We start from the raw sequence: 7,633 nt of genomic DNA on the forward strand, positions 1-7,633 counted from the left end.
GATGGAACGGGAGATGGAGCAGGGGATGGAGCTGGGGATGGAGCTGGGAATGGAGCCGGGGATGGAGCAGGGGATGGAGAAGGGGATGGAGCCGGGAATGAAGCAGGGGATGGATCAGGGGATGGAGGCAGGGGATGGAGCAGGGGATGGAGGCAGGGGATGGAGCAGGGGATGGAGGCAGGGATGGAGCCGGGGATGGAGCCGGGGATGGAGGCAAGGATGGAGGCAGAGGCAGAGCTGGAGGTTGCACCAGAGCCAGAGCCGAGGCCAGTGATGGAGCTGGCGCTGGGGCCAGAGCAGGACCCCCGCAGCCTGGCTGGCCTGGCCCGGCCCGGCCTCTCCCCAGGCCTCCTTTCCACCAGGCCTGCAACAGCAGCGCTAACCCGCATCCTCCCGGGGCTGCGCCGCTCGCCGGAGGCTCGCTCGGGGCAGCGCGGACGGGGGTCTCCTTGGAGGCCCGAGCGCTGCCTCCGGGGTCAGCCCCGAACCTGGCCAGAGGCTGCAGCGAGGGGGGCCGTGTGCCAGGGCCCCGGGGCTGCGACGGGGGTCCGGGCAGCGCAGCGCCCACCCACCGGGACTGGGCACGGCACGGCACGGCATGCGGTCGCGGTGGCGCAGGGGAGCGCGGCTACGTGTGCGCCCGACGGCGTGCCCACCCCTGCGTGCCCTGCCTGCCCCACGGGGGTCCCCCGGGCAGGCTGCGGCCGCCGGGTCGGGGGCGAGGGAGCCGGCAGAGCCCCATGCCGGCCCCGCGCCGTCACCTCGCCGTGCTGGCAGAGGCGGCTGCCGGTGGTTAATTGCGCCCACGCTCGTGCCGGGCACCCTGCTGCCATAATTAACAGCAGTAATCAGCAAAGCTGGGTGCCTCCGCTGCCGCCCACTGCCAGCCGCACGGCGAGCAACCGCTCGTGTTCCTGCCACCCGCTCTGGTTCTCCCCCGGGCCCAGCCCGAGCTGCCGGCTGCCCGCGGGCCGACGAGCTGCCCAGGCCCTGCAGAGCCGGACTCCTCCTTAGCGCAAAAGAGAAAAAAACGTCTCTAACGATGCAACGGCGGCAACAGAGGCAGGTGGAGGCTGCGGGGAGCACGCCGGTGCCCCTCGCTCCCGGGCGGAGCAGGGATGCTGAGGGGAGCCAAATGCAGATGCCCAAAAAAAGGAGGATTCTCCTCACCACCACCCCCCCCCACGAAAAAGGGGGCACCCGGATTTGAACCGGGGACCTCTTGATCTGCAGTCAAATGCTCTACCACTGAGCTATACCCCCTCTGTCGGGAGAGCTGCCGGGACGGCTGTGGATGTGCTCCGCGCTGCGTCGCGGCACTGCTGGGGCTGGTGGCTGCACTGCAGGGCTGCTGCGCGCTCCCATGCACATGCAACGCACACGCGTGTGAGCGCACACACACACACACACACCATGCACACACAACGCATGCACAAACACACAACACGCACACACAGCACATGCACATGCAATGCACGCACACACGCAACCCATGCACACACAACACACACACACGCAGCTGCAGCATGCACACGCGTGCCCCCCCCCACACCCCCCGGGACATGTGTGTTTGCACAAGGAGGCCCCGCTCACTCCGGCAGCTGCCCGGCCGCCTGGCCCGGGAGCGGTTCCTGCGTGGCACCCGCGGCTCCAGGTCGCCCGTCAGTGCAGCCCGCGGGGCCCTGCAGGACGGCGAGGCCAGTCCCGAGACGGGGCACGGTCAGAGCCCAAACTGGTGCAGACGGAGAACGGGAAGGAGAGGAAAAGAAACGGTGGTTTTCTGCAAAGCCAGATCACCTCGCCGTGCCTCGGCGCACGCAGGGAGGGCGGCAGCGAACCGGCCCCCGCCGGACGCCGGTGCCCCGGGGCGCCGCAGCGCCCGCCGGCGCGATGCTTTTGCAGGCGCGCGGGGCCGGGGCTGGGGCCAGGCTGGCGGCGCTGGCCCGCGGGGCCGGGGATTAGCCGGAGACGGCAGCGCCGGGGCGAAAGCCCAGCGGGAGACGGATGAGGGAAACGGCCCTGATTGTGCAAGAGCCCGAGGAAGCAAGATCAATATTTGCTCTCTAAGCCACTCTGCAAACGCGGGCCGAGCGAGTTGGGGGGGGGGCCATGCTGCACGGCGGGGCCCAGGCGTCCTCGCCCACCGCCCGCCCCAGGGCATGGCATCCCCTGCACCCAGGCGAGCAATCAGCTTTCTGGCCTCCTGGGGCCCCACCGGCCACAGCTGTTTTCTGATGTCTGGGGTGTCCCCTCGTGTCCCCAAGCCTGGCCTGGCGTGGGTCACCCATGGGTCTCTTCACCTCTGATGGGGAAACTGAGGCACGAGCGTGGCCAGGAGCCGCCCTCATGGTGCTGGGGCAGCAAAGTCCAGCGAGGGAAACCCCTGGGGAGGATGAGCCCCCCCCCCGGCAGTGACAGCCACAGCCCTGGAGCCCGGCGGAGGGGGGTCCCCACGTGCGCCCCGCAGCCGGCCGCCCGCCAGCTCCCTTCCCCGGCTGCCAGCCGGGGCCGAAGCCGCTGCAGCCCGCAGCGCCGTGCTGCGCCGGGCAGCGAGCCCTGCCCTGCCTCCTGCCCGCTGCAGCCGGGGGGCGTGGGACCCCCCCCCGCCGGCGCACCGAGGCCAGGGCGCCGGCGTTGGCAGCCGCTCCGGGGAGGCCATTCGCGGGTTTGCCCGGAGCCGGTGGCAGCGCTCAGCCGGCCCGATAAGGGCTGCGACCGTGCAAACACGTCGTTTGCAAAGCCATTAGGGAAGGTGCAAAGCCCGTCACCCCCCCGGGGGCACGAGTGTGTGCCGGGGAGGCGGGGGGGGGGACACCGGAGCAGAGGCACCCGCCGCGTCCCAGCCCCGCGTCCCCACCGTGCGCCCCGCCGTCGCACGAAGCGGCAGCAAGCCCGGGGGCCGCCGGCAGCTGCTGCGCGGTGCCGCCGGGCACCTGGGCACCCCGGCCTCGACGCCCCGCAGGGCCGGCAGCCCTCCGCGCACCCGTGCCAGGCCCTGGGGCAGCATCGCCAGCGCCCTGCTGGGCGATGGGGGCTGGAGCCAGACTGCTGCTGGGGGCGGGGGGGGGCAGTTTGCTTTGGGGCTGTTTCCCTCGGCCAGGGGAAGGCTGGCAATTATGCTAATCCCCTAACCCCTGATTGCCTCCTCCTTCCCCATTAGATGGGCAAACAGTTTTAGCAGTGGGGGCCAAGATAGCCGCGGGCTACATAAACCCCCGTGCCCGGGGCCTGGGCACCCAGCGCCCTCCTGCTGCCAGCATGTCCCCGGCCAGCCTGTGCCTCGTTGCCACGCTCCTGCCCGCTGCCTCTGGCTACCTCTGGGCCTGGATGTACTCCCTGCCCCAGCACCCGCCGGGCGAAGCCACCCTGGGCAGAAGCGCCCAGGCCCCGGGCAGCCTCGAGGAGGTGAGTGGCCGCTGGGCGTGCGGGAGGAGCAGGAGGATGGGAAGGGAACCAGTGCAGTGCAGTGCTGTGCTTGGAGCAGGCCGTCCCAGGGGCTGGGGATGCTGGGGAGGAGGCAGTGCAGTGCAGTGCCATGCAGCACTTCATCCCCAGGGGGCTGGGAATCCCGTGAAGAGGGGGGTTGCAGTGCAGTGCGGAGCAGGCAGCCCTGGGGACTAGGGATGCTGCAGAGGGGGGTTGCGGTGCAGTGTGGTGCAGCACGGAGCAGGCCGCCCCGTGGGCTGGGGATGCTGGGGAGGAGGCAGTGCACTGCGGTGCAGTGCAGTGCCATGCAGCACTACATCCCCGGGGGACTAGGGATCCCGCGGAGGGGGGTGGCGGTGCAGCGCGGTGCAGGCCGCCCCGGGGGCTGGGGGTGCCGCGGAGCGGGGTGGCGGTGCAGCGCGGTGCAGCGCGGTGCAGCGCGGTGCAGCGCTGCGGGCAGGGGCAGGGCGGCGCGGAGCGGCGGGCGCCTGCCCGGGCCGCTCCAGTGGCGCAATCGGTTAGCGCGCGGTACTTATACGGCAGTACACGGGAGCCATGCCGAGGTTGTGAGTTCGAGCCTCACCTGGAGCAGGACTTTTACGGGGGGACCGTGGCCAGCTTTTAAGGCCGGGCCGGGGCGGGGGAAGGAAAGCAGGACACAGTCCGGGGTTTTCCTCCCAGCCTGACTGGTTTTGGGGAGGTGAGGGGGAGGGTCAGCCTGCAAACACCCCTTCTTGGGATACCTACGCCCCCCCCCCCCCCCCCCCGGGATAGTGCTGGGTTTCTTTTCCCTAGACAAGCTGCTTGGCAGGGCTCTGCCCTGCGAGCTGACAGTGCTAAAATAAACAAAAAAGCAGAAAACGGGGAATTCTCCACCTGCCAGAGCTGGGCCGCGGTGCCGGGTGCCCCGAGCCCGTGTCCCGGTGGCTCTGCTTTCCCCGGGCTCCCGCAAACCAAAGGGAGACCCCGACCCCGGCTGCGCACAGCAGCCCCCTGCGCCCTTCGGAGGATGCGGCTTCACCCCTGCCGTACAGCCACATCCGTCCCCCCCCCGCACAGGTGACGGCGTGCAGCCCGGCCACCCGCTGCGGCCCGGGGCGCTTCTGCGACGAGCACTTCGGGCTGTGCCTGCCCTGGCGCCCCGAGGGCCAGTACTGCCGCCGCGACGCCCACTGCGCCCGCGGCCTCCTCTGCATGTTCGGCAAGTGCCAGCAGCCCGTGCCGGACGGGCAGGAGGGTGAGCAGGGCTCTGGGGAGGGGGGGGGGGTTGCACGGAGGGGACACGGGTGGGCTGCATCCCTCTAACGCCGCCGCGTGCCCGGCAGGAGCCCGCTGCCGGCGGGACGAGGACTGCGGCGCCGGCGCCTGCTGCGCCCGGCAGCACGGCGAGCGGGTGTGCAAGCGGCGGCTGGCGCTGGCCCAGGGCTGCCACGTGCCCCCCGGGGGCCTGGCCTTCAGCATCAACCAGTTGTGCCCCTGCCTGGAGGGGCTGGTGTGCCGCGCCGGCGAGCCCGGCCGAGAGTGAGTACGGGGCCGGGGGTGGGGGGGGAACGGGGGGTCCGGGGCAGGCAGCGAGGTGCCGCCAACGCCGCCTCCCCCCCCTCCTGCTCTCCCCCTCCAGGAAGGCGTTCGAGTACTGGCCGGAGAAGAGCGAGTGGCGATGCCGGCAGCCCTGAGCGGCGGCAGCTCCCTATTTATTCCCCTGTAACTAGCTGCCTGCAGAGCCGGCGTCCCGCCAGTCCCGGCCCGGCGGAGCACCAGCGCCCCTCACCCTGGCCTCGGGGCTGGTAGCTCCCAGGGGGAAGAGAGGGATGCCGGGACACGGCAGGGGGCTGGACCCCCTCCGTCTGCAGCCAAACTGCCTCCGGGGCAGGTCCCCATCCCCTCCCAGGCCCCCCGAGGGGGCAGATCCCGGCCAGGTCGAGCCGGGGTTGGGGGGGGCGTCACGGGCTGCAGCCGACGGCGAGAAACGTCCTGTGGCCCCAGCACAAAATAAAGTGGCCGTGAGCTTGTCCCAGTGCTGTTGTTTCCTGCCCCGCGTGGCGAGAACCACCCCCCCCCCGGCTGCTGCCCCTGTACAGCCCCTGCCTCAGTTTCCCCAGAGCCTGCGGGGAGCCCTGGCTGCCCGGCCCCGGGCCGTGGAGCTGGTGCCGTCGGGGCCGGTGCCAAGCCGGGAGCTGCCCCCAGGGACTGGACCTGGGCGTGCAAAGTTAAATAGGCAGGATTTAATCATGCATTAAAAAAAAAAAACAAAGAAAATGAAAACAAAAAAAAGCTGAGATATATTAAAAAACACAAAACCACCCACAGATGGGGCTATGAAACCCCCCCCCAAACCCAGGCTGGCAGCAGGGCAGGGGTGGCCCCCAGCTCCCCCAGCCTGGAGGAAGAGCCTTGGATAAAGCCGTGTCATGGGGCAGGGAGCCCCCGGCACCGCAGGGGAAACCGAGGCAGGCGGCGGGGCGCAGGGGGACGCCGGTGCCCTGGCTGTGTCCCCCCCCAAGCATGGGGACAGGAGCAGAGTGGTGCTCAGCAGTGGTTTGGCACAGCCCGGGGCAGCCGGGCGGCTTCGCTCCCCAGGGCTGCAGCAGGAACAGGACAACGCGGCCAGGAATGGTGACGGCGGCAGTGGTGGCGGCGGCCACCTCCTCGCGGTCCCCGCGCGTGCCGCGGTGGGGGGCTCGGAGCCCCGCTCCCCGCATCCGCCGCTCCGAGGCGGACGGCTCGGCTGGCTGCAACGCGGGACAGTCTCCGGGCCAGGCTGCGCAGGGCAGAGACCTCACAAACTCGTTCCGCTTGTGCCCGAGGCGTCCTTCTCCGTCCCCGCTCACCTCGCGCGGGGTCCTCCCGCGGCCGTCGCTCAGCAGGAGGAAGGGGCGCCCGGACCCCGCCGGCCGGCCAGCCCAGGGGGAGCGCAGCGTCGCCCGGCCCCCGACGCAGGTCCCGAAGCGGGTCCGGCGCAGGACGGCGTCCCCCGCGCTGCAGCTGCCGGCGGGGCCCATGCGCCCGGCCTCCCGCGCGAGGTTGCGGGGCCTCCCGGACCCCCCTCCGGCGGACCCCCGCACCCCGCTGCCGCCTCGCCTGCCCCGATGGAGGGTTTGGGCCGTTTTTACACCATGCCACCGGGTCGCCTTGGGCTGACGTGGCCATCCCCAAGCTCGGGGGTCCCCGGGGCCAAGCCGTCGCTGTCCCCCCACCCCGAGAGCTGCCGCCCCCTGAGCGGGGGCTCACAGCCGGCGGAGGACGGTGGTCTCCGCGCTGCCCTTGCGCTCTGCGGGACGGAGCGAGGGCCGGCTGAGCCGGAGGAGCCGGCAGGCTGCGGCCCCCCCCCCGCGTGGATTCTCGGGAGTCTCGTAAGAGGGTTGTGCTTCCCCCCCCCCCCGGGCCATCGGCTCGGGAACCGCCAGGAAGCTGCCGAGACCCCCTTGGGGTCTGCACCCAGCGGCTGCAGAGCCCCCGAGCCCCCGGGGCCGAGCCCCACGGGTGGGCAGCGCCCCCCCGAGCCCACCGCGGCTCCCGAAGGCGCCCGGCAGCTCGGCCCCCAGCTGCCCCACGGCGCTGCCGCGGTTCCGGGCGGGGGAGCACCGGCCCCGCCGCCCCCTCTAGCCCTGCCGTGACGTCACGCCGGCCCCACCCCCGGGGATTCCCCTAGGGGGAGGGGCGGAGCTACGGGGAACCCCCCCTGACGTGGGAGCTAGGTCAGGGGAGGGCAGGCTGGGGGGGGGGGTCTGGCTAGGGGTGTGCGGGACCTCCCCAAGGCCTCAGAGTCCCCCAGGCACCTGGAGCCCCCCAAACCCCCAGGGGTCCCCTGAGTCCCCCAAGGCCCCAGAGCCCCCCCAGACCCTCCCAGAGCCCCCCAGACACCTGGAGCCCCCCCCCCAACTCCCCGGGGGCCCCCTGAGCCCACCCTAAAACTCCCTAGAGCCCCTCAACCACCCCCCCCCCAGCTTCCCGACCCCAGGGGCTCCCAGCTGGCGGCAGCCCAGGCCCCCAGCCCCATTTCCGTTTCCCATCCCGGCTGGACGGGAGCGTCCCGCGGGGATTTGGCTGAGCTCCGGCGCGGGCAGGACGCTGGGAAGCGACCGGGGCTGAGTGGGTGCTCGGGCCTCTGTCACCCCCAGCGCTGCGTGCAGCGGGCAGCCAGAGCCCCGCGGCGCCTGCGAGGAAGGCGAGGCAGGGGCCGAGGCCGAAGGACGGGCGGGGGTTT

At 71.9% G+C, this 7,633-nt stretch overlaps 2 non-coding genes across 2 annotated transcripts; one reads left to right on the forward strand and one right to left on the reverse strand.

The window, feature by feature from the left end:
• Positions 1–1,191: 1,191 nt before the first annotated feature.
• Positions 1,192–1,263, reverse strand: TRNAC-GCA (transfer RNA cysteine (anticodon GCA)). The gene has a single exon. It is a non-coding gene; the product is annotated as a tRNA-Cys (tRNA).
• A 2,662-nt stretch (positions 1,264–3,925) lies between these two features.
• TRNAI-UAU (transfer RNA isoleucine (anticodon UAU)) lies at positions 3,926–4,017 on the forward strand. The gene is given in 2 exon segments: positions 3,926–3,963; positions 3,982–4,017. It is a non-coding gene; the product is annotated as a tRNA-Ile (tRNA).
• The last annotated feature ends 3,616 nt before the right edge of the window (positions 4,018–7,633 follow it).

The sequence above is a fragment of the Struthio camelus genome, chromosome 25 (assembly GCF_040807025.1).
Source record: "Struthio camelus isolate bStrCam1 chromosome 25, bStrCam1.hap1, whole genome shotgun sequence".
NCBI classification, from domain to species: Eukaryota; Metazoa; Chordata; class Aves; order Struthioniformes; family Struthionidae; genus Struthio; species Struthio camelus.